At 40.3% G+C, this 27,371-nt stretch overlaps 1 long non-coding RNA gene across 1 annotated transcript; it reads right to left on the reverse strand.

Annotated features, from left to right (window-relative positions):
* Nucleotides 1-210: 210 nt before the first annotated feature.
* LOC132887352 (uncharacterized) lies at nt 211-21,855 on the reverse strand. Its single transcript, XR_009654812.1, has 3 exons — nt 21,744-21,855; nt 1,025-1,266; nt 211-313 (listed from the first exon to the last, which is right to left on the reverse strand). It is a non-coding gene; the product is annotated as an uncharacterized LOC132887352 (long non-coding RNA).
* Between the last annotated feature and the right edge of the window lie 5,516 nt (nt 21,856-27,371).

Here is a 27,371-nt window from a genome sequence, read left to right on the forward strand (position 1 = left end):
TAAGAATTTTGCACAGTACTCTGCGTATATTATATATATATATATATATATATATATATATATATATATATGCAGAATAAAAGAATAAACACACACACACACACACACACACACACACACACACACACACACACACACACACACACATATATATATTTTCCCCAAAATAAAGGATAATATGAAAATATTTATAACATACTTAAAGGACTTAGACTAATTTTAATGAAATGTTCTTGAATAAATGTTCAAGATGTTTTGAAATGGCTTCTTTTCCCATTGTGTCACATGTTGAGGTTCAAAACAGTGTGGAAATCTGCAAACAAACAAACAAACAGTTGGTCAAGTTATTATTATTATTATTATTATTATTATTATTATTATTATTATTATTATTGCTATGAAAGTAATAATTAAGTGCTGTGCCTACTACATGCCATCAGAGTGAATAAATAAAAGTGCACTGTGGTGGTCAGATTCATGTCTGTATTCAAAGAGAAAAGGAAGTTCCCTGTCTTTTTCCTCTAAACACAATTAAACAGATTGTAGTTTGATTGCAGTTTGGCAAACAGAGTAGCTTCCTTGTGGATACGGTTTCATTTTGTGAGATTTAGTCAGATAAGTGATTATAATACATGCTTGGTTTACCAGAGTCTGCATGTTGGTGCTGTGGGGGAAACTACCGGGAAATGGACGCAGAGTCAGGAGTGAGCTTAGAGGAAGATTACTCAGACGGAAAGACACAAGCACGTGCTTGTTTCCATGTGTCCATTTTCAAATGTTATTATAGTGCTATATTTAAACTCTGTACACTGGCCTGCATCATGGTGTAGGATAAACCGGTTTTGCTTACAACATGCCTCCTACAACGTGAATGAATCTCAATGTAAAATAAATAAATAGAAAACAACAACAACAATAATAATAATAATTATTATTATTATTATTAGCATTATTATTAGTAGTAGTAGTCTGTATAGAGTAAAGCAGGGGTTCTCAAACTCATGTTTAAAAACAAATTACTTACTTTACTTTACTTTGGTCGAGCTCCCGCTCGAACCAGACTTGAAAGCGTCTTCCACTTCACTCTATCCTCCATCAGGGACTTGATTTCCAAGAGTAGTAGGGGCTCTAACCCTAGTGCTGTAAAGAGCTTTCATGACTGTTTTTTCATTTGCTGAGTTACTGACAGGGGTCGCAACTTCTCCTGCAGCCGCAGTTTCCATCTGACTCGGAATATTGGGCCTTTTCCATTGTCTGTGAGATCTTCTGCAAAACACCCAGATAGAACAAATTCAGCAATCAAGTCTGTTTGATTCTGCAAGAGTCTAAATCCGGTACCCTGCTGCCAATACCTTATACCGTTACCCGGGTAAGGGTGGCTTAATGGGTGGTATGCCTTGCCAAAGGGCATCCCGTGATTTTGTCCATCACTGCTTATTGGATATTCACAGTTAACCTCTATATCTAGAGGCCATTCCCCTATCCGCAACCTGGGGAGCCGGTGGATGGGAGTTATCATCACCACACCACATGAAAACAAATCCTAATATGAAATGTAAATAGCTAAACAAATAAGCAAACAAACAATCCACAATCCCTAATGTAGAGATTTTTTAATAAACATAAGCCAACTGTTCAGATATTATATCATTATTTAAATGTGCATAATAATAATAATAATAATAATAATAATAATAATAATAATTGGTTTAAGCTTTGGAGTCATAGATATATACAGTGTATATATATATATATATATATATATATATATATATATATATATATATATATATATATATATATATAAAATCTCATTATCTCTAACCACTTTATCCTGTTCTACAGGGTTGCAGGTGAGCTGGAGCCTATCCCAGCTGACTACGGGAGAAAGGCGGGGTACACCCTGGACAAGTCGCCAGGTCATCACAGGGCTGACACATACACACAGACAACCATTCACACTCACATTCACACCTACGGTCAATTTAGAGTCACCAGTTAACCTAACCTGCATGTCTTTGGACTGTGGGGGAAACCGGAGCACCCGGAGGAAACCCACGCGGACACGGGGAGAACATGCAAACTCCGCACAGAAGGGCCCTCGCCGGCCATGGGGCTCGAACCCGGACCTTCTTGTTGTGAGGTGACAGCGCTAACCACTACACCACCGTGCCGCCCCATATATATATATATATATATATATATATATATATATATATATATATATATATATATATATATATATATATGTGTGTGTGTGTGTGTAAAAATATATAAATAAACTTTAATAATCATCTCATCTCATTATCTGTAGCCACTTTATCCTGTTCTACAGGGTTGCAGGCAAGCTGGAGCCTATCCCAGCTGACTACGGGCGAAAGGCAGGGTACACCCTGGACAAGTCGCCAGGTCATCACAGGGCTGACACACAGACAACCATTCACACTCACACCTACGGTCAATTTAGAGTCACCAGTTAACCTAACCTGCATGTCTTTGGACTGTGGGGGAAACCGGAGCACCCGGAGGAAACCCACGCCGACATGGGGAGAACATGCAAACTCCGCACAGAAAGGCCCTCGCCGGCCACGGGGCTCGAACCCGGACCTTCTTGTTGTGAGGTGACAGCGCTAACCACTACACCACCGTGCCGCCGTTTAATAATCATGAGTTATGAATTGTGTGAAGTGTAAAGAACAAGACAAAACAAAACATTGGCCACTTTGATGTTTCACAGATTCACAGACACCTGGAGGTCCCCAGAACCCACTTTGAGAATCATGAGAGTAGATGATATTCTCCTTGTGTTGAAGCTATGTTTATTTTAATTTAGATTAGAGTTTACTTTAATTTAATTTATTGATCCTTTTTGTGTTGTTTTTCCCCAAGTCCTAGTCACTCGTATAAATCAGCAGTAGCTTCTTTCTGCTTTCTGAGTACTACTATTTATTTCATATTTTTTTTAAATAGTTACAAAAATAGGGCGGCACGGTGGTGTAGTGGTTAGCGCTGTCGCCTCACAGCAAGAAGGTCCGGGTTCGAGCCCCGTGGCCGGTGAGGGCCTTTCTGTGCGGAGTTTGCATGTTCTCCCCATGTCGGCGTGGGTTTCCTCCGGGTGCTCCGGTTTCCCCCACAGTCCAAGGACATGCAGGTTAGGTTAACTGGTGACTCTAAATTGACCGTAGGTGTGAGTGTGAATGGTTGTCTGTGTGTCAGCCCTGTGATGACCTGGCGACTTGTCCAGGGTGTACCCTGCCTTTCGCCCGTAGTCAGCTGGGATAGGCTCCAGCTTGCCTGCAACCCTGTAGAACAGGATAAAGTGGCTAGAGATAATGAGTTGAGATGAGATGAGATGAGTTACAAAAATATTAACTAGCCCTCTAGCCAATGGTTAAGGCAGTTGTAAATTGCAGGCAGTTTGCTGTAGTCAGAGATCACACGAGAGGAATGAGGAGATATGAGTGCGAGAAGGAGTCCAAGTCTCCACCCTCACATATTTTCATACTTGTGTGTTTTTAAAGTAATTTGAGCTTGGTCAAATGTGTACAATTTTATGATGTGTATGATAGCCAGTGTTTATATTACTTTGTTTATCTCTGTAGACATGTGTACATGTGCAGAGTAAGAGCTGATATTGGATTACATAAATTAAGTAATGCAAGAAACACATTTGTTTAAACTGCTTTATTTGTTAATTGGATTTAAAAGCTGTGATGAATGGAAGCTGGAAGAAACTGCATTCTCTAGGGTGCCATTTATATAATTCCTTCTGTCATTATGAATTTACATTTAGCGTTTTCATTAAAAGTATTGATTTAGTCCCATAGCAAGTTTTCTGAAAGTCAAGTTTTTGTGTCAGCCAAGCATCATAACACAGAAGTCAATGTCTTTCTCCTGAATTTTGTATACAGGCTGTTTCACAATCATGGGTGTGTTTTTGAATAACACCAACTATCTCTTGCAACTATATTCTGGAGTTTCTTATACCTTATTTTAAAGGGACACACCAGCCCTACCTACAGCAGTAATGTCTTTAATAAGTTCAAATGCAGGCTCAGTTTGGACCTTGTGCTCATTTAATTTAATTCTACTTTAATTATTACACTTAGTTACATATTTTACTGGTTACATTCAGAATTGCATTTTTAGCATAAACAAGATTTTAATTTGGGATGTATACTTTCATTCACAATAGAAAGATATTTAAGTGGAAGTTACTTTTTTGCAAACTAAGTTCCTCTGACAGAAGCCTTTATTCATCAAAAATGTCTTTCTCCAGAAAACACTCACCATATGATGAGTTTGTAAACGATTTTTAAGACAATATTTGTCTCTTTTGAAGCAGAATACTCTATTGTTGCACAGTAAAACAAAAACAAAAACAAAACAAAACAGGACCTTAAACATGTGAGACACATTTGCAGCAGAGCTTCCCATGTGGTTGAAATGTGAATCAGTTAAAAAGTGCCTTCTTGTGAAAAAAACACGGATCACCACCACTTCAGTTGTTATTACAGTTACCACCATGTACAGACATTGCTGCACAGTATTTGAAAAATCACATAAACACGTGTACTTAAAATCACATACATTTCAACAGCTTTTCACTTTATATGTCTTACTCTTTTAGAAATACACTACATGTTGTTTTCTCACCACAACTAACATGCCCAGTATATGACCTGTAGCTCTGAAATTCTGCACTGTTAATTTCCATCTTGAAAACTTATTTTTGACAGCAGAGAAACACAAAAACCTGATTTTTGGAACATTGTGAACCCAGAAAGTATACCCTGATTGTGAAACAGCCTGTATATTTTAAATTTAAAAGATTTTGGTCATGTCACACTATATCTGAAAAGAAAAAAGTAATTCCCAAATCTGTACATAAGTGAAACACAATTTTTACCAGCATGTAATGTTTACTACATACATTCGGTAAAATAACCAATACTTGAAGTGTGCATATGACAAATAAAAGTTTCTTCTTCTTAATATTGTGTTTAATGGGATTGCTGTTCATTCAAGAAACTTGCATTTCCCCGTTCATTTAAAACAGCAGTGGAATGCCTGAATGCCAGTGGTCACCAATTTTCCAGCACCTTGTCCAGTTTGACTAATTGGTGTGTCTGGGTAAATAAAATGTATAGCACTTAAAAGTCTGTAGAAAAATACAATGGGACTTTATCTCTGAGTAACATTTCTCTTGGATGTTGAAATTGTGAGAGCTTTTGTGTGTAAGCTGGGTGTTGTCTGCATATTATTAAAAAAAGCTTACATCAGAAGGTGTTTTTTAAAACATCATTACATGAGTAATGATTCAAGAGTAAAAGTAATTCATCTCGTATGTAAGGTTGCAACATAACTGTTATGTCAGACTTACCAGGTATTGTATTGTGTTTGTTGTGAAGTAATCAACCGAGTGTTTAATGGGAACACTGTTCCTACCACCAATCAGTGCTTCCACGTTCATTTATCACCATAATGGGATGCTTGAATGCAGGTGGTCATCAATTTTCTAGCACCTTGTCCAGCTTGACAAATCAGCGTGGCTGGGTAAATATTTGCACCGGGTGCTCGTACCACCCGCGTTGCACTCTACTTACTCTGGCCGGGTTAAACACTCATTACAACAGAACAAGCCCTTTCTCTTCCACTAGTCCATACCAGAGAGGCAGAACCATGTGGACAAAGCTTTAGTCACAAATGTGACCTCCAAGGCCCTAGAATGTATGGAGCCAAGATAATAAAAGAGAAAATGCATGACCAAGACACATGTGTAACATATATTGATATGTTAAATCATCAAACTGGTCATGGAACTAGTCACTCAAACACATTCAGACTAGTGGAAAGGAAATGATGTTATAAACATCCTGGTATTTTGGATATTGACTGGTAGCTAATAAAGGATATCCTGTTTTCCAGGAAGATTCTTGTATGCCATTACAATTTTTCAAACTTCTCCGGATAAGATTTATACTTGGACACTAAGAAGTAATAAGACTAATATACATGAAGAGAAAAGCTGTGGCGGTTTGAAGGCATCATGTTGCATGGTGTATGAGATACGGTAGTTGCTCAGTAATAGCTCCTGGCTGTGTGTTCTGTGTGATGATTGTAGCTGATTCAACCCCCTCCCTAGACTCTGTATGTTTGTCTTCCCCTTCTACTGTTTTTTTTTTCACTCAGGCTCTTCAAAACTCTATTGCAGTCTAATCTACAGGCTCCAGAGTAGTAATTATCCCCCATCTTGCAAGAAGCAGGGGAAATCCACAGCTATCGAATACAAATTTGCTTCCTTGCATGAAGTGAAACAGCAACATGGAGACGGCACCTTCACTAATGCATCAAACAAAAACAGGCAAAGAAAGCAGGGAGAGGCGGAACAATTAGTCCTGGATAATATGGGAAATGGAAAAGCAAAAACTTTGATTTGTAATCAGAACTCCAGCTCTTCCTGGAGAAGAAATTCATAGTTTTGTGAAATAATCTGTCTTGCAGCACATGAGCAGATGGTGAGACTGAAGAATATTTTGGAAGCATTGCAAGAAATTCCAAACAAATTGGAAATCAAGCTGATTTGAGCCCTTACTCATAAGATGCATTACATTACAGGAATTTAGGAGACACTCTTATACAGAACAACATACAATATACCCAGAGCAGCCTGGGGAGCAGTTGGGAGTTAGGTGCCTTGCTCAAGGACACTTCAGCCATTCCTGCTGGTCCAGGAAATCAAACCAGCAACCTTTTGGTCTCAAAACTGCTTATCTAACCATAAGGCCATGGCTTCTTCTATGCACCAATAAGATGTTTCCTAGCAAAAAAGAAGAAATACTAGTTGTATTTGTTGCACTCAGAGAAAAAAGTTGAACTTAGACCCTTAAGGATTCATTAATTGTACTACTGCGGAATGTTTTAAAGGTTTTTTGCAGAACCATAGAGCTGAGAGTTTCATTGCTAGGAAGTTTAGAAGCCAAAGAACCCTCAACTATCCAAAGAAGCACTAAGGAACCATTTTAATTCCTGCTCATGCTACAATTCAAAACAAATTACTAACTAACTAGCTAACTTGTATTTTAAAATCGCAGACTAGGAAAACTCAAAGGAAATGCCCCCTCAACTCAGAAGTCCTAATTGGGATGTTGGGATCTTGGAATGGTTTCTTCAGTTCCGAGTTCAGCCAGTTCAGCAAGCAACATCAAATCAACATGGCTGTTTTATTTAATACGATGTAGTAAACATAAACTGCTAGATACCGTTGTTTGCATTTTACTTTCATGTTGTCTGATATTCTGATATTAATAATCAACTGAACAACAACTTGGGGCTGACTGACCATACTCAAAAAAATTTAAATTCTTCTGAATTCAAGGAAATCAAGATTCATATACAGTGTGTTGCAAAAAGTATTCATCCCCTTTGTGTTTGTCCTGTTTTATTGCATTGCAAGCTGGAATTAAAATGGATTTTTTTGGGGTTAGCACCATTTGATTTACACAACATGCCTACCACTTTAAAGGTGCAAATTGTTGTTTTATTGTGACACAAACAATAATTAAGATGAAAAAACAGAAATCTGGAGTGTGCATAGGTATTCACCCCCAAAGTCAATACTTTGGGATTTGATGAGGTCATTCCAAGACATTTAAATGTTTCCCTTTAAACCACTCCAGTGTAGTTTTAGCAGTATGTTTAGGGTCATTGTGCTGCTGGAAAGTGAACCTTTGTCCTAGTCTCAAACCTCTGGCTGACTCAAACAGGTTTCCTCCAGAATTACCCTGTATTTAGTGCCATCCATATTTCCTTTAGCCCTGACCAGCTTTCCTGTCCCTGCAGATGAAAAACATCCCCACAGTATGATGCTGCCACCACCATGCTTCACTGTAGGAATTCACTTAGGGTGTTGGGTTTGCACCACACATGGCATTTCCCATGATGGCCAAAAAGATCAATTTTAGTCTCATTTGACCAGAGAATCTTCTTCCATGTGTTTGGGGAGTCTGCCACATGCTGTTAGGCAAACTCCAAACATGTTTTCTTAAGCAATGGCTTTTTTCTGTCCACTCTTCCATAAAGCCCCACTCTGTACGGCTTAAAGTGGTCCTATCGACAGATACCATTCTCCCATTTCTGCTGTGGACCTTTGCAGCTCCTTCCGTGTTTCCTTTGGTGTTTTTGTTGCATCTCTGATTAATGCCCTTCTTGCCTGGTCTGTGAGTTTTGGTGGGCAGCCTTCTCTTGCCAGATTTGTAGTGGTGACATATTCTTTCCATTTTGCAATAATGGATTTAATGGTGCTCCCTTGGATATTCAAAATTTAGGATATTTTTTTATACTTCTTCACAACTTTGTCTCTGACCTGTTTGGAATGCTCCTTTGTTTTCATGTTGCTTGCTTAGTAGTGTTGCAGAGTCAGGGTCCTTCCAGATCAGGTTGATTTATACAGACATCACTTGAAAGATCATGTGACACTAATTGCACACAGGTGGATCTTAATCAACTAATTATGTGACTTATGAAGTGAATTGGTTGGACCAGCTCTTAATTAGGGGTTTCATACGAAAAGGGGTGAATACCTATGCACACTCCAGATTTCTGTTTTTTTTTAATCTTAATTATTGTTTGTGTCACAATAAAACAACAATTTGCACCTTTAAAGTGGTAGGCATGTTATGTAAATCAAATGATGCTAACCCTTCAAAAATCCATTTTAATTCCATCTTGTAATGCAACAAAAACAGGGACTGTGGGTGGTAGAAATGGGCAACTGAACTTGCTTGAAGATTCTTGAAAACGTTTCACCTCTCGTCCAAAAGGCTTCCTCAGTTCTGTCTGACTAATAGGGAGTATCAGATATTTAAATAATATCTGATACTCCCTATTAGGTAGGTTTCAGGAGTACAGTGGTGCTTGAAAGTTTGTGAACCCTTTAGAATTTTCTATACTTCTGCATAAATATGACCTAAAACATCATCAGATTTTCACACAAGTCCTAAAAGTAGATAAAGAGAACCCAGTTAAACAAATGAGACAAAAAATATTATACTTGGTCATTTATTTATTGAGGAAAATGATCCAATATTACTTATCTGTGAGTGGCAAAAGTATGTGAACCTTTGCTTTCAGTATCTGGTGTGACCCCCTTGTGCAGCAATAACTGCAGTTAAACATTTCCAGTAACTGTTGATCAGTCCTGCACACCGGCTTGGAGGAATTTTAGCCCATTCTTCCATACAGAACAGCTTCAACTCTGGGATGGTGGTAGGTTTCCTCACATGAAGTGCTCGCTTCAGGTCCTTCCACAACATTTCATTTGGATTAAGGTCAGGACTTTGGCTTGGCCATTCTAAAACATTAACTTTATTCTTCTTTAACCATTCTTTGGTAGAATGACTTGTGTGCTTAGGGTCATTGTCTTGCTGCATGACCCACCTTCTCTTGAGATTCAGTTCATGGACAGATGTCCTGACATTTTCCTTTAGAATTCGCTGGTATAATTCAGAATTAATTGTTCCATCAATGATGACAAGGTGTCCTGGCCCAGATGCAACGAAACAGGCCCAAACCATGATACTACCACCACCATGTTTCACAGATGGGATAAGGTTCTTATGCTGGAATGCAGTGTTTTCCTTTCTCCAAACATAACGCTTCTCATTTAAACCAAAAAGTTCTATTTTGGTCTCATCCATCCACAGAACATTTTTCCAATAGCCTTCTGGTTTGTCCACATGATCTTTAGCAAACTGCAGACGAGCAGCAATGTTCTTTTTGGAGAGCAGTGGCTTTCTCCTTGCAACCCTGCCATGCACACCATTGTTCAGTGTTCTTCTGATGGTGGACTCATGAACATTAACATTAACCAATGTAAGAGAGGCCTTCAGTTGCTTAGAAGTTACCCTGGGGTCCTTTGTGACCTCACCGACTTTTACATGCCTTGCTCTTGGAGCATTTGTTGGTCGACCACTCCTGGGGAGGGTAACAATGGTCTTGAATTTCCTCCATTTGTACACAATCTGTCTGACTGTGGATTGGTGGAGTCTAAACTCTTTAAAGATGGTTTTGTAACCTTTTCCAGCCTGATGCTCATCAACAATGCTTTTTCTGAGGTCCTCAGAAATCTCCTTTGTTCGTGCCATGATACACTTCCACAAACATGTGTTGTGAAGATCAGACTTTGATAGATCCCTGTTCTTTAAATAAAACAGGGTGCCCACTCACACCTGACTGTCATCCCATTGATTGAAAACACCTGACTCTAATTTCACCTTCAAATTAATTGCTAATCCTAGAGGTTCACATACTTTTGCCACTCACAGATATGTAATATTGGATCATTTTCCTCAATAAATAAATGACCAAGTATAATATTTTTGTCTCATTTGTTTAACTGGGTTCTCTTTATCTACTTTTAGGACTTGTGTGAAAATCTGATGATGTTTTAGGTCATATTTATGCAGAAATATAGAAAATTCTAAAGGGTTCACAAACTTTCAGGCACCACTGTACATAAACAAGTAACATAGTGTCCTGAATTACTGAGCTTTAATGCAATAAAATAGCTCTAAAATGAAATGCAATTTTAGGATTACAGTTAAGCTCTGTACTTTGATCATTTAGTACCAAAAGTTCCAGATCAGCCTGTTTTGGCATATAATAATTTGCAAGTATAACTTAAATTTTAAGCCATAGGAGCTTAGCAGGGCACTTTGTATGTTTCACAGCAACAAAAACTGCAGAGTAACACACACACACACACACACACACACACACACACACACACACACACACACAAAATGTGTGAGAACACATGACTAAATCTCCTGCACATATTTACTCAATATACTATTAAAAAAAGGTTAAAACTAGAAGCCTTAGGAATACTTCAGTTGTTCCTTTAGGGTAATGTTGAAAAGCTCTACACCTGAGTGTTTTGCTATCAAAGTGTTTAAAAAGTTAGAACCTCTATCTTTCCACATAACACTGAAAGGACTATGTTTTTGAAGAGTTTTGTCCAAGACAGAACACAAATAAATTTCAACTTTGGGTGCAAATACAGGCCAAATATACAAATGAGTCAATTGTAGATGGATAAGTGCACTTTTCCTTTGTGTCCTAGAAAGCACACTACCACCTGTTGAGACCCTGACAAGATTTATTAAGATATTGATTAGACTTTCCAGGCTAATTATGCAGAACTAATTAACCAATTTGCAGTCTAACACCACAGGTGTTCCTTAAATTCTCTCTCAAATATGAGAGACAAATACTTGCTTTGGGATTGTTTTTACACTATCTTAATTGAGCATCAGGCTTAGAACAATGTGCAAACAGAATACAAGGTGGACCCTTGGTGAACTCACTGAACATAACATGGATGTCACAGCAGGGAATATGTAATCACTAAAGCAACATGTTTTTGAAGGCAATTGTAAAAAAATGTTAGTATTTTGGCCAGCAAATAGTATGACTGAGAAGACAGTTCTCCTTGGTTAAAGCAACAATATATCATGTCATAAAGTGCACTGGAAATATGGGGAAGAGGTGGCTCAATGGTTTAGGCTTTGGGCTATTGATCAGAAGGCTGTTAGTTGAAATCCGAGCATCTCCAAACTGCCATCGTTAAGCCTTGAGCAAGACACTTAACCCTCAACTGCTCAGTTGTATCCTATTTCAATTGTAAGTCACTTTAGTTAAAAGTGCTAGCCAAATTAGCAAATGCAAATAAATTGTTGGCATAATAACAATCAAATGTAGCACAGAAGTAAGTTTTTTCCCTTCGAAGACAAATTAGTATAATGCCAACTGGAAGCTAATAGCTGGTATAAAATGCATTCCTTTGAGAAATACAGTAATACTCAATTGATATTTTTGAGTGAATTGCCAGTTAATCCATAGATTTAAATAGCACTGAAAAAAAAAACCCAGCCACTTTAAGGAGGAGTCAAGTTTCCTAAAAAATAAAAAGTTTACTGTATTTTGTGTCTTTGCTGTTATTATGAATGGGGTAGACAAAGTACTAAGAAATTATACTGAATTGAAAATATAGCTAATGTGTTAAATTATTTTTCATTTAAACATATCCAGTTTCAAGCATGAAAAAGTAAAATGTAAATGTTTTTAACTGATGAAATTTTGTTAGTCTGGTTTCTGTGACAGTGAATTAGGGCGATTGTAGGTTTAAAAAAAAAAGCTGTGGGTAGGGGGATAAAATTCTGAGAAAAAAACGCTCAGTATTTCCAAGCTTAAAGATTTACATTTATGAGGAAAAAATCAGATATTCTCCAAGATTACACTCACCAGTCACTTTAATAGGAACTTGTTCTTGATTCTAAGATTCTTGTTCTTGGTTGGCAGGACTGGAACCCAATGTGGTCTTCTGCTGTTGCATGCTGAGGTGCTTTTCTGCTCACCATGATTGTACAGTGTCTTGCAAAAGTATTCATCCCCTTTGGTGTTTGTCCTGTTTTGTTGCATTACAAGCTGGAATTAAAATGGATTTTTGGGGGGTTAGCATCATTTGATTTACACAACATGCCTAAAGGTGAAAATTGTTGTTTTATTGTGCCACAGACCAGAATGCCCAGACCAAGAGAGAGAAGGATTAAAAGATCTTACCACTGGACTTCGAGACTGGCTGCAAAGATTGAGAAAGGCAGAACGAGCTCAGAACCTGAGGAAGGAAAAGAGGCCAGTAGAGTCCAGTTTATCAAGGACCCCTGCAGGTTTACCAAGGCCTTGTTGAGAGAAGCTAAATCAGGCACACTAACTAGCTCTAAAGAGGAGATAGAGGAATTCCTTAGGGCAGTCCATCACGATGAACACAGGGACTGAGGCCTGGGTGACCACCCAAAGATCAATGGAGTAGGATTCCCCTCAAAAAAGCTGGACACCAGAGAACCATCCTGGAAGAAAGTGGAGGAGGTGGTAAAGAAGGCTAGAACAGCATCTGCCCCTGGACCAAGCAGCCTGTCCTACAAAGTCTACAAGGAATGCCCACTATTACTATGTAGGCTTTGGAACCTCTTCCAAAAAATCTGGGCAAAGGGCATCATATCAGCAAGCTGGAAGGTGGCAGAGGGCTGCTTTGTGCCTAAGGAAAAGGGATCTTCTGAGATCAACCAGTTTAGAACAATCTCTCTCTTGAGTGTAGAGGCCAAGATCTTTTGCTCTCAGTCTTGGTGAGATGAATGACAATCTACATGACAGAGAATGGCTACATAGTTACATCAATCCAGAGGGGGGGGGGGATCCCAGGGTTCTCAGGGTGCCTGGAACATACCACCATATTGAGCCAATTGATACAGGAGGCTAAGAGGAACAAGGGCGATCTAACAGTTGTCTGGCTAGACTTAGCCAATGCATATGGCACAATACCGCATAACCTCATTGACAAGGCTTTGGAGTACTACCATATCCCAAAAAACATTAGGCAGATGGTTACCAGCTATCTGGGCTCATTCAAACTGCGATTCAGAACTGCCAAGTTCACCACTGCATTGCAGGACTTAGAAAAGGGGATTGTAATGGGATGCACAGTCTCACCTATCTTGTTCATTATGGGGATGAACCTCTTGATCATAGCAGCAGCAGCAGCAGCAGCAGAGTCCAGAGGACCAGTGACTGTAGCAGAAGGCAGGCAACCCCCAATAAGAGGATTTATGGATGACCTTACCATAACAACCACAATGCATGTGCAGGCAAGGTGGATCCTGAAGACTCTGGGAGCACTGGCTTCATGAGCAAGGATGGTTTTTAAGCCTAAGAAGTCAAGAAGCATGGTGATAAGGAAGGGGAAGGTGACTGATGTATTCAAGCTTCAAGTCCAAGGAGAAGATATTCCAACAGTCAGACATAACCCAGTTAAATCCCTGGGGAAGTGGTACGATAACACCTTCAGTGATAGAAATAACATCTCCAGTATGGCAAAACAAACAGATGAATGGCTGAGGAAGAGTGAGAGGTCAGGATTGCCTGACAAGTTCAAGGCCTGGATGTACCAGCATGGGCTGCTACCAAGGCTGATATGGCTGCTTTCAGTCTATGAAATGCCAATGACCAAGGTGGAAGGAGTAGAAAGAAGAATCAATAAGTATCCCAGGTGGTGGCTTGGAGTCCCTCCTAGCTTTATGGCTGTGGGGCTCTACATGTGATCAGGCCAGCTCCAGCTTCCATTTTCATTGGTGGTGGAGGAATTCAAGGTTGCAAAATGCAGGGTGATGCTGCTGCTTAAAGATTCCAGAGATGAGCTGGTCAGAAACATGGGGATAACAACAAGAACAGGCCACAAATGGGCAGCAGATACAGTAGTAAGGCAGGCTGAAGGTTCACTGAGGTTTAAGGACATTGTTGGGAGCCCATGCATAGGTTAGCAGGGACTGGGAACAGCCCACTTCCAACAGTGGGGCAAGGCAAATTCAGAGGACAGGAGGAAAATGGTCCAGGCAGAGATATAGCAGCAGGAGGAAGAGGCACGGAAGGCTGTGGAACTAGCAACACAGGGAATTTGGACCAAATGGGATCTCCCAAAAAGGAGAGTCTCATGGACTGAACTCTAGAGGCTGGAACCATTCCACATATCCTTCCTCTTGTGGTCAGTGTATGACACTCTCCCATCACCTGCAAATTTGGCAAGGTGGGGCCTGAGGGATGACCCACTTTGCAGCTTATGTGGGAAGATAGGCACATTTGTCCATATCCTGGCCGGCTGCAGCACAGCCCTCACCCAGGGGAGGTATAGGTGGCGGCATGACAAGGTGCTCACAATTCTGGCAGACATCTTGGAGCAGGCCAGGAAGAGACCACAACAACCTCACAGGCCACAAACAAATATATCAGCAGTTTATCTGGGCAGGGGAATGGCCATCGAGTGTAAGGAGGACCAGAGCCAACATCCTACAGAAGGCACAAGGGTGGGAGATGAGGGTAGATCTGGGAAGGAAATTGGTTTTCCCCCCTATCACTCAAACATCATTGAGGCCTGACATTATCATCTGGTCAGAGCAGGTGAAGAAGGTCATCCTTGTGGAACTGACTGTCCCATGGGAGGAAGGTTGTGACGAGGCCCGTGAGAAGAAGAAAACGAGATACCAAGACCCTGTCCAAGAGTGTAGAGAGAAAGGGTGGCAAACATGGCTGTTCCCAGTTGAAGTGGGGTGCAGAGGGTTCCTGGTACAGTTAGTGTGGACAGTGCTCATTGCACTGGGTATATTGGGGAATGATCGGAAAACTGCCATGCGCAGGATTGGGGAGGCAGCAGAAAGAGCCTCTTGTTGGCTGTGGCATAAAAGGGAGGAGGAGGGCTGGAGGCCAGAGCTGAAGAGCAGTGATTTGGCCACCACTGCGGACCCGCCAACTGGAGGGTGTCTTGGTTAAGGGTCAAAACACCTGATGAAGGTTGGGCACCATCTGACAACATCAACCCCAGGCCGAAGGCCACAGTCGCTCAAATAGATTAACTGCATCAGGCATCCTCTAATGTATTAAAACAAATGACACAAACAATAATTAAGATGAAAAAACAGAAATCTGGAGTGTGCATATGCATTCACCCCCCCCCCCCCCCCCAAAAAAAAAAAAAAAGTCAATACTTTGTAGAACCACCTTTTGCTGCAATTTACACCTGCAAGTCTCTTGGGGTATGTCTCTATTAGCTTAGCACATCTAGCTACTGGGATTTTTCCCCATTCCTCAAGGCAAAACTGCTCCAACTCCTTCAAGTTAGGTGGGTTGCATTGGTGTACAGCAATCTTCAAGTTATGCCACAGATTCTCAATTGGATTGAGGTCTGGGCTTTGACTAGGCCATTCCAAGACATTTAAATGTTTCCCTTTAAACCACTCCAGTGTAGCTTTAGCAGTATGTTTAGGGCCGTTGTCCTGCTGGAGCATGAACCTTTGTCCCAGTCTCAAACCTCTGGCTGACTCAAACAGGTTTTCCTCCAGAATTGCCCTGTTTTTAGTACCATCCATCTTCAGTCCTGATCAGCTCTCCTGTCCCTGCAGATGAAAAACATCCCCACAGCATGATGCTGCCACCACCATGCTTCACTGTAGGAATGGTGTTCTCAGGGTGTTGGGTTTGCCCCACATATGGCATTTCCCATGATGGCCAAAAAGATCAATTTTAGTCTCATTTGACCAGAGAATCTTCTTCCATGTGTTTGGGGAGTCTGCCACATGCTGTTGGGCAAACTCCAAACGTGTTTTCATAAGCAATGGCTTTTTTTCTGGCCACTCTTCCATAAAGCCCCACTCTGTGGAGTGTACGGCTTGAAGTGGTCCTATGGACAGATACTCCAATCTCTGCTGTGGATCTTTGCAGCTCCTTCACATCAGAGGGACAGCACATGTGGAGAGCTTGGGAATTAAGCTAAGAGAGATGAGACTGGTGGCCGGCGAGGGCCTTTCTGTGTGGAGTTTGCATGTTCTCCCCGTGTCTGTGTGGGTTTCCTCCGGGTGCTCCGGTTTCCCCCACAGTCCAAAGACATGCAGGTTAGGTTAACTGGTGACTCTAAATTGACCGTAGGTGTGAACGTGAGTGTGAATAGTTGTCTGTGTCTATGTGTCAGCTCTGTGATGACCTGGCGACTTGTCCAGGGTGTACCCCACCTTTCGCCCGTAGTCAGCTGGGATAGGCTCCAGCTTGCCTGCAACCCTGTAGAACAGGATAAAGCAGCTAGAGATAATGAGATGAGATGAGATGAGATGAGATGAGATGAGATGGGCACATCCTGAGAAGAGATGCAGAGCATGTTGGAAGGAGAATGTTGAGGATGGAGTTGCTAGGCAAACGAAAACGAGGAAGGCCAAAGAGGAGATACATAGATATGGCGAGAGAGGACATGAAAGTGGCAGGTGTGGTAGAGAAGGATGCGGAAGACAGGGAGCAATGGAGACGAAAGATCCGCTGTGGTGACCCCTAATCAGGAGCAGCCAAAAGAAGAAGAAAGTGGTAGGCATGTTGTGTAAATCAAATAGTGCTAACCCTCCAAAAATCCATTTTAATTCCATCTTGTAATCCAACAAAACAGGACAAACAACAATGGAGATGAATACTTTTGCAAGACACTGTAAAGAGTAATTATATGAGTTACAGCTCAAACCAATCTAGCCATTTTCCTCTGACCTCTCTTCTCAATAAGACGTTTGTTTCCACCCACAGAACTGTCGCTCACTCAGTGTTTTTTTGTTTTTCACATCATTCTGTGTAAACTCTAGAGACTGTTGTGTGTGAAAACCCCAGGAGATCATCAGTTTCTGAAATACTCAAACCAGTCCATCTGGCGCCAACACCCGTGCCACAGTGAAAGTCACAGAGATCACAATTTTTTCTCATTCTGATGTTTGAAGTGAACATTAATTGAAGCTCTTCTTTCGTATCTGCCTGATTTTATGCATTGTGCTGCTGTCAAGAGATTGCCTGATTAGACAATTGCATAAAACAGCAGGTGGATAGGTGTACATAATAAAGTGGTAGGTGAGTGTATATAAAGTCATACACTGGTGAGAAAAAAAAATTCTGGGGGGGGAGACTTCGAAATGCAGAGATTAAAAAGTCACAAATTTACAAGGACAACCCCCCCGATCCTTTCCACCTTCCTGGCTACAGTGCATTCTGGGAATTGCACTTTTCTCATGAAAGTCTCTCGTCACTTTATTCCTTTGTACACTGCAACCCCACTATAATGAACTCCTTGGGGATGTCCAAGTAGTTCCTTGTACCAAAAAGTAATTTTGTAATCCTGAAAACGACCCACTTGTCACACCAAACACTCTTATGTAAAACAAGACCAACTATGTTTAATTTATATTTATGCTTAATTCACTTACATATTTATGTAAAGGAAATAAGTCAATCTTTTCAATGTCATAAAAATAATGTGAATATTGTAAACTTTCAGTTAGCAAAAGGCAGTGAGGGTGTGGTCGAGCGTCGGCTGTGAATGGCAAGGAGTCAGGTTGAACCAGTAGGTAATGTGATGAAGTGTGAACCAGCAGGTAACACCTGCATCTAATTACTGGCTGTCTATTAATGTGTCCCTGTGTGTCTCTCAAATTGCCAGTAACGAGAGAGAGCTGTGTTCCTCACGTGCGTGTGAGCGAAACCTAAAGTCACTAAAAAGTGAAGGTAAAGATTAATAAAAAATAAATAAAAACACACCTTGAACTATCCCAAACAGAGTCGATGATTTCTTTATCTGTTATGGAAATGACGGAGGTTACTGGTGTATTGTTGTCAATGTCCTCCTCACAGATAGGTAAAACTTACAATGTTTTACAAATCTTCACTTTTCAGTTCATTCATGTGTTGCAAATCATAGATGTTAGCAATCAATTCGTCCTTTTATCGATCCTTTGATCACTGTTCTCGATAATTGTTAGTGATCGACACCTAAGCTATGCTAGTTAAGCCTTTGTTTTATGGCATTAACTTGACTGCAGACTTGGTTACTTATTGTTTGTCTCAGGGGGAAGAAGAGTGCATGGCTCAGTGATGGAATATAATTCCAAAATGCATTAAAAACAAAAACCTGTGATTTGTTAATTCGCATGAAGCTTTATTTAACTGACAAAAGTATGAAGAAAAGATTCTCAATAGTTTTACTGACCAACTTAATTGTATTTTGTAAATATAAACAAAGTTAGAATTTGATGTCTACAACACACTCAAAAAAATTTGGGACAGAGACATTATTACCATTGTATTACATCACCTTTCCTTTTAATAACACTTTTAATCATATGGGATCTGAGAATACTCATTGTTGCAGTTTTGCAATTGGAATTATTGTTCATTCTTGCTTGATACAATACTTCAGTCCATGGTTGCCATTGTCTGATTTTCCTCTTCATGATGTGCCTTCGGTGGTGTAGTGGTTAGCGCTGTCGGCTCACAGCAAGAAGGTCCTGGGTTCGAGCCCTGGGGCCGGCGAGGGCCTTTCTGTGTAGAGTTTGCATGTTGTCCCCGTGTCCACGTGGGTTTCCTCCGGGTGCTCCGGTTTCCCCCACAGTCCAAAGACATGCAGGTTAGGTTAACTGGTGACTCTAAATTGACCGTAGGTGTGAGTGTGAATGGTTGTCTGTGTCTATGTGTCAGCCCTGTGATGACCTGGCGACTTGTCCAGGGTGTACCCCGCCTTTCGCCCATAGTCAGCTGGGATAGGCTCCAGCTTGCCTGCGACCCTGTAGAAGGATAAAGCGGCTAGAGATAATGAGATGAGAGATGAGATGATGTGCCTTACATTCTCAAAATCTACGTTCCGACTCTCACCTATGGTCATGAGCTTTGGGTAATGACCGAAAGGACAAGATCGCGGATACAAGCGGCCGAAATGAGTTTCCTTCGCAGGGTGGCTGGGCGCTCCCTTAGAGATAGGGTGAGAAGCACAGTCACTCGGGAGGAGCTCGGAGTAGAGCCGCTGCTGCTCCACATCGAGAGGAATCAGCTGAGGTGGCTCGGGCATCTTTTTCGGATGCCTCCTGGACGCCTCCCTGGGGAGGTGTTCCAGGCATGTCCCCCCGGGAGGAGGCCCCGGGGAAGACCCAGGACACGCTGGAGGGACTATGTCTCTCGGCTGGCCTGGGAACGCCTCGGTGTTCTTCCCGAGGAGCTGGCCGAGGTGTCTGGGGAAAGGGAAGTTTGGGCTTCCCTGCTTAGACTGCTGCCTCCGCGACCCGGTCCCGGATAAAGCGGAAGAAGACGAGACGAGACGAGACGAGACGAGACATTCTCAACAGGATTTGGACTGGCAGCAAGCCAGTCAAGCACACGCACTCTATGTCTATGAAGCCATGCTGTTGTAGCCTGTGCAGAATGAGGCCTGGCATTGTCCTGCTGAAATAAGCATCGGCTTCCTTAGAAGAGATGTCGCCTTGATGAATATGTCTCTCTAAAATTCCAATATATACCCTAACATATCAAAGGTGCCTTCACACACATGCAACTCACCCATGCCGTGGGCACTCATGTCCCCATGCCATCAGAGATGCAGGCTTTTGCACCTGATAACAAACTGGATGATTATGTTCATCTTTGGCACAGAGAACTCAATGTCCGGTTTTCCTGAAAACAAGCTGAAACTCATCTGACACGATTCCACTGTCTTTCGGTCCATCTGAGATGAGTTCGGGCACAGAGAAATCAGCAGCAGTTCTGCATAGAACTGATGAATGGCTTCCTCCTTACATAATACAGTTTCAGGTTGCATTTCTGGATGCAGCAGCAGACTGTGTTAAGTGGCAACAGTTTTCCGAAGTACTCCAGAGCCCATGTGGCTATATTTGTCACATTAGCATGACAGTTTCTCAGGCAGTGCCACCTGAGGGCTTGAAGGTCATACACATTCAACAGTGGTTTCCGACCTTGCCCTTTATGCACTGAGATGTCTCCAAATTCCCTGAATCTTTCCCAATATTATATACTGTAGATTTTGAAAGTTCTTCAAAATAAACACTAAGAAATGCTCTTTTTGAATTGACTAACAATTCTCTCATGAATTTTGGCACAAAGGGGTGAGCCATGACTCATCTTTACTTGCAAAAACCGAGCATTTGGTGCATGCTCCTTCTATACCCAATCATGATGCCAATTAACATGCTTATTGTGGAATTTTTCAAATGTGTTACTTGAATATCCTATAAACTTTTCAGTCTTATTTTGCCTCTGTCCCAACTTTTTTTGAATATGTTGCAGGCATCAAATTCTAACTTTGCTTATATTTACAAAATACAATTAAGTTGGTCAGTAAAACTAATGAAAATCTTTTTTTTTGCACTATTGTCAGTTAAATAAATGTTCACGTGAATTAACAAATCACAACTTTTTATTTTTACTGCAATTGAGAAAATATCCCAACTTTTCTGGAAATGGGGTTAGTAAATACTACACAGCAAATTCCTCAGTGTTGAATTAATACTTTCAGAGTTAATTTGTGTCCAATTGGACCTATATAAACACAGTAGGGTGTTAAATCAACACTCTGGGTGTTAATTCAACACTGGGGATTTTGCTGTGTAAATGTCATCCACTATATTGGGAGATAGAATGTAGAATGTAGAAAACAGTGAAAAAATAGAATGTATGGGCACATCTGTGTTGTTTGGGGCTTTTTTTTCTCAAGACATGACTTTTTATGACACCTCAAATCGTTCATCTCATTCATTTCACAGCAATGCTAATGACAAACATCTTGTAGTGGGTGTCAGGTGTAATTTGAGTGTTCTTCCCCCCACCCCGATTCCACTTTCTCCCCTGAAACCAGGGCTGCCTTTCTTGAACAGGATGTGATAATTCCAAGTTTTTCAAGCCGTCTGCATTGTTCTATTAGAAATGATCCCAACCTGATTTTGCTCAAAACATCTGGGAATACGACAGAACAATGGTGATTTTCCTGGATTCCAAGTGGTCCTTTCCATCCAAATTCTGATAAATTTGCACTTTGGGAACCCTGGGATGTTAATTAGTTTCACCCCATGTTTTAGTTGCTATCAGGAATTAATTATTACCTATACATTAAAAATATTTATTTATATGTATTTTTCTTAATATGGCTTAAATAATTGAAAAAATATTTTTATTTTTGGAAAAAAAAGAGGTAGTTGGTAATTTGTTTCAATATGGCAACAATGTACCGTGGTGTAAAGTGCTGTAAAAATTTTCCTCTTCCAAACAAATATATTGTTGCCATATGGCTGCACCATGAAGTAGAAGGTTAAAACTCTCTGGGTGTATTTCACCTCAAATTTCTTTCTTCATTCCTGGTATCTGATGGTCATGTTCTCTGTTTGTCCAAAGGGAACAGAAAAGGCCTCAGTATAGAGAGGAAACTCCCTGAAGGTGTTCCTGAGTCCCTCTGCAACACATTAACCCACAAACACACAAATCTCAGGAAGCTGATGGTACAGAATATCAGACTTTTAGTTGCAGTTAATAAAAGAGATCATGGAGTAAGCGAGATAGAGACTGAGAACTGACATATTATGTGTGTGGAACCTGGCACTATGCCTGCTCACATGGCAAAGCTATAAATTAACCCTTAAACATCCAGCTTATTATATAGTCACACATGTTAAAGCATATTCTTCAGTAACATCAGTGAAGCTGTAGTTATGAAAGTGAGGAATGTACAGTCAGTTTGGACCTGTTGAAGATGTTTCCTGGGTCAACCACCATTCCATGCCAGTATGAAAAAAAGAGAAGGATGAAGACAAACTGGATGAATGGACAGAGAATGGCTTGAAAGAACACCTTGCACATGCTTTGATTTTGACAAGCACTGTGAAAAATTCATTCGAAAAGTAATTCAATAACTAACAAGGTCTTGATTTACAGTTACAGCATCTCTGGTTTTGTAATTCAAACGTTCCATTTTAATATTCCATCAAAAAGCTGCTGTTTTACTTTCTTTTTAAACACAGTGGGAACCAGTGGCGGCTGGTAGTCTTTCAAACAGGGGAGGCTGGTTGGTTACGATATTTACAGATTTTAAAAGAAAAAAGAAAAAACACATCAATTTTGCCCATACTCTTGCCTCTGATCTGGCTGATTGTTGGCAGGGTCACAAACTGTGAAATAACAGGTTCTTTTGGCCCATTAGCCTACTGTCCAATATACATGATGGTGGTGTTGGGGGGGTATATTTTAACATTTTATATTTCAAAATTGTGGCATGTTGTTTAAAAATTGATCATTATTTAAAGCAGCTCTTTGTCAGGAACCTCAGCAGTAACAGCAGAGTGTTCTGGAATAGGCACAAGCACTGACCTTGGGGAGCCAAACATAGAGCTGGGTGCCACACATTTCATTCAATGACACTTTCCCTATATTTTACTTATTTTGACTGAGAAATGTTTTATTGACAATTTTGATAACCCTTCACTTTTAATCCAGGTCTGTAGTGTGAAATGTTCTCGGCTGTGTTTTTGTTTAAAAATGTTTTCCAAATTGTAGCTGTGTTTAATTCATATCCAGAAAAATATATATTCCAATATAATATACTCAGCATAAACATTTTAAATAGATTCTATATTTTTGGTCCATCCATGACATATTACTAAAGTAGCCTATTTACTGTTGTTGATGTGGGTCACTTGCTGTTAGCCAATTCACTTTCTCGTACCAGGAGAGCTGAAAGGAACGAGTATTATTCCCTACCTTTTTCACCAAGTCAATTTGAGGCGTTGGTCTACCCTGCTCTTTAATTTTAATTTTTTCCTCGAAAGGAAGACTGGCAAATGGCTTCGCCAAAATTAAATCAGCAATGCTTGGCATCCGTGCGCAGCTTTCTTGCTAGCTGACTAGCCCCCTCAAGTTCAAGTTCAGTCACTCAAATAAACGAAATTTCTGGAACTAAGATAGCAAACTTGACAACACTATATTTACACTTTATTTACAATGAAAATATATACAAACTAAAAAAGCTGGTAGAAACCGTATGTAATGAATGAAATCGAAATGTAAGCCGATCTCTTACAATACACCACAGCACTTGTGAATCCGCATGGGACTGAACTGAGATTCACCGCTGCCTGTCTATATTTAAAACGAGCTGTCAATCAAAGAAAATATCCGGCCGCTTTCACCAATCACCAGTCTCCTCGCGGAAAGCTTTGCCATGTCCCTCCCACTGTGAGGCTGGGAGTCCGTGGGCGGGCGTTTTCGCAGTATTTGTCCAGTAACCGTCTTGCATTTTGAGATTGAAAAGCACATAGTTCCCAAATGCCATTGAAGCCCACTGAGGCTGGGCTGCATCACGCTGTCACGAGGGGGAAAAACTCACGCACACATTAGGCGAACTGGGGAAAGTTATAACGGAATGATTTCGCACTGTAGTTGGGTTGAGCACATATATTTCTATGATTCTGGATCTGAAATAGCAATGTTATAAGGTCGGCTATAACATAAGCCTAGCGCAATTCATCCTACACGATGTTCGTCATTTTTAGAGGAGGCTGAGCCTCCCTCGTTGTCTTAGAGCAATCGCCCGTGGTGGGAACAGTTCTCCCTGGGTTAGTAGTTGTATTTCATGTAATTGCTGATTAATAGTTTACTTTGTGGTTCCTGTTCTTTGAAGCTCTCAGAATGATAAGTCCATAATTTAGCTACAACCCCGATTCCAAAAAAGTTGGGACAAAGTACAAATTGTAAATAAAAACGGAATGCAATGATGTGGAAGTTTCAAAATTGCATATTTTATTCAGAATAGAACATAGATGACATATCAAATGTTTAAACTGAGAAAATGTATCATTTAAAGAGAAAAATTAGGTGATTTTAAATTTCATGACAACAACACATCTCAAAAAAGTTGGGACAAGGCCATGTTTACCACTGTGAGACATCCCCTTTTCTCTTTACAACAGTCTGTAAACGTCTGGGGACTGAGGAGACAAGTTGCTCAAGTTTAGGGATAGGAATGTTAACCCATTCTTGTCTAATGTAGGATTCTAGTTGCTCAACTGTCTTAGGTCTTTTTTGTCGTATCTTCCGTTTTATGATGCACCAAATGTTTTCTATGGGTGAAAGATCTGGACTGCAGGCTGGCCAGTTCAGTACCCGGACCCTTCTTCTACGCAGCCATGATGCTGTAATTGATGCAGTATGTGGTTTGGCATTGTCATGTTGGAAAATGCAAGGTCTTCCCTGAAAGAGACGTCATCTGGATGGGAGCATATGTTGCTCTAGAACCTGGATATACCGTTCAGCATTGATGGTGTCTTTCCAGATGTGTAAGCTGCCCATGCCACACGCACTAATGCAACCCCATACCATCAGAGATGCAGGCTTCTGAACTGAGCGCTGATAACAACTCGGGTCGTCCTTCTCCTCTTTAGTCCGAATGACACGGCGTCCCTGATTTCCATAAAGAACTTCAAATTTTGATTCGCCTGACCACAGAACAACTTTCCACTTTGCCACAGTCCATTTTAAATGAGCCTTGGCCCAGAGAAGACGTCTGCGCTTCTGGATCATGTTTAGATACGGCTTCTTCTTTGAACTATAGAGTTTTAGCTGGCAACGGCGGATGGCACGGTGAATTGTGTTCACAGATAATGTTCTCTGGAAATATTCCTGAGCCCATTTTGTGATTTCCAATACAGAAGCATGCCTGTATGTGATGCAGTGCCGTCTAAGGGCCCGAAGATCACGGGCACCCAGTATGGTTTTCCGGCCTTGACCCTTACGCACAGAGATTCTTCCAGATTCTCTGAATCTTTTGATGATATTATGCACTGTAGATGATGATCTGTTCAAACTCTTTGCAATTTTACACTGTCGAACTCCTTTCTGATATTGCTCCACTATTTGTCAGCGCAGAATTAGGGGGATTGGTGATCCTCTTCCCATCTTACTTCTGAGAGCCGCTGCCACTCCAAGATGCTCTTTTTATACCCAGTCATGTTAATGATCTATTGCCAATTGACCTAATGAGTTGCAATTTGGTCCTCCAGCTGTTCCTTTTTTGTACCTTTAACTTTTCCAGCCTCTTATTGCCCCTGTCCCAACTTTTTTGAGATGTGTTGCTGCCATGAAATTTCAAATGAGCCAATATTTGGCATGAAATTTCAAAATGTCTCACTTTCGACATTTGATATGTTGTCTATGTTCTATTGTGAATACAATATCAGTTTTTGAGATTTGTAAATTATTGCATTCTGTTTTTATTTACAATTTGTACTTTGTCCCAACTTTTTTGGAATCGGGGTTGTAGTATTAAAATGTTCTAAAGTGCACCCTCAGGCTGCTTAAACAAAATGAGCTGCCTGCATTACCTGCTTCCTTTTTGTATACTTATAACTGAATATACAGTATATTTAACAGTTATTCCACAAAATCGAGTTGTACATGAGCTGATAGTCGACAAGGTGCATAGCGCCGAGCTGGCTAGAAGACATGTACGACGAGATTGAGGGGAATAATTGTTTTATTCTATCCACATTCACTGGATTTTGAGAAACAGAGCATTTTTGTTTTAATTTTTTGCAAATTCCATAAATTAAACTTTATACGAAACATCCGACAAAATAATTTTTGCTTAGAATGTAAACACACCGGCAAAATGACAGTAGCAATTTATGAAAAATGCTAGAATAATAATTCTTGAAAAATTAAAAAAGATACATTCTTACCATCAAATACTTTTATTCCATATTTTGTTGCTTTTTTTGTATTTTGGGGGGTTTTGTTTTCAAGTAGAGTTTTTATTTCATCCTCGGTTGGTTCAGCAACACGGTTCGCCATTTTGTTTTTCTCTACTCACGGTATATGAACTGATAGTCTCATAGTAGAGTAGCCAATCAGAGTGCGCGATTGCTCATATCCAGTGAATGTGGCTATAATAAAAACCGATAACACTACTCCAAGTGCATCTTATATGTCTAAACAAAAACCCACTCTTGCTGACCTATAATCATTAATTTGTTAATGAACATTCTAAAAGCAAATATTAGCTCTGTTCAGAGTCTCACACTTGTGGATTAAACTAATATACATCTTTAGTGTAAATCCAAGTGAAAGATAGGAGAGAGATTAAATAAACACTTTAAACCTGGAGGTCAACATAACATTATTAAGGATAATGAATGAGTGCTATTTAGGAAATAGAGGCCTGGGGTACATTAGAGGCAGAAAGTTACACACACACACACACACACACACACACACACACACACACACACACACACACACCAAAAAAACCCCAAAACCCCCCCCCCACCATTTCAAGCTTATCAGTTGAAACAGCTGAAGTGTGCAAACCTCCAAATAGATTAATCCCCTGAAAATTTTCATTTATGGACTTTTTTTTTCAAGATACATTTGGATAATTTTAAACTTTTACATTTTAATGTCAATTATTTTCTACACCAGAATCCTGCTTGGACAGTAACATTTTTGTCAAAGCACATTATATTTATGGGTTATTGACGTGAATATGGGTGTAGATGTATTTGAGGCAAAACATGAAATGTCTTGGGTTCATACTGTCTGCAATGAAATACAAGTCAAAGTAAATTTAGAAATCACTGCTTGCTTTTTTATTTACATTTTCCATACCATTCCAACTTTTTTCTGGTTTTGTACTTTATAAACATACAGTGATCTGATTGTGACTGCACTTATTCATACATCTCTGAGATTGTTATTCATTTTTTATTAGGTATCATGACTATCATTTGTACTTCAACTTGTTGCTTCATGGCTCACTAGCTAGTATGTTACCTAATGAGTTTAAATGATGCTCCCTACAAACGTCTTTAGCTGGTGGATACCTACAGTAATGGCTTCTTTTTTTAGTCCTTTGCGTACGAGCATGTGTCAAATATTTAAATGTAATCCTAGAGAATTTTAAAACCAAGATTCTTGAC

This window comes from Neoarius graeffei, chromosome 1, assembly GCF_027579695.1.
Source record: "Neoarius graeffei isolate fNeoGra1 chromosome 1, fNeoGra1.pri, whole genome shotgun sequence".
Taxonomy (NCBI): Eukaryota; Metazoa; Chordata; class Actinopteri; order Siluriformes; family Ariidae; genus Neoarius; species Neoarius graeffei.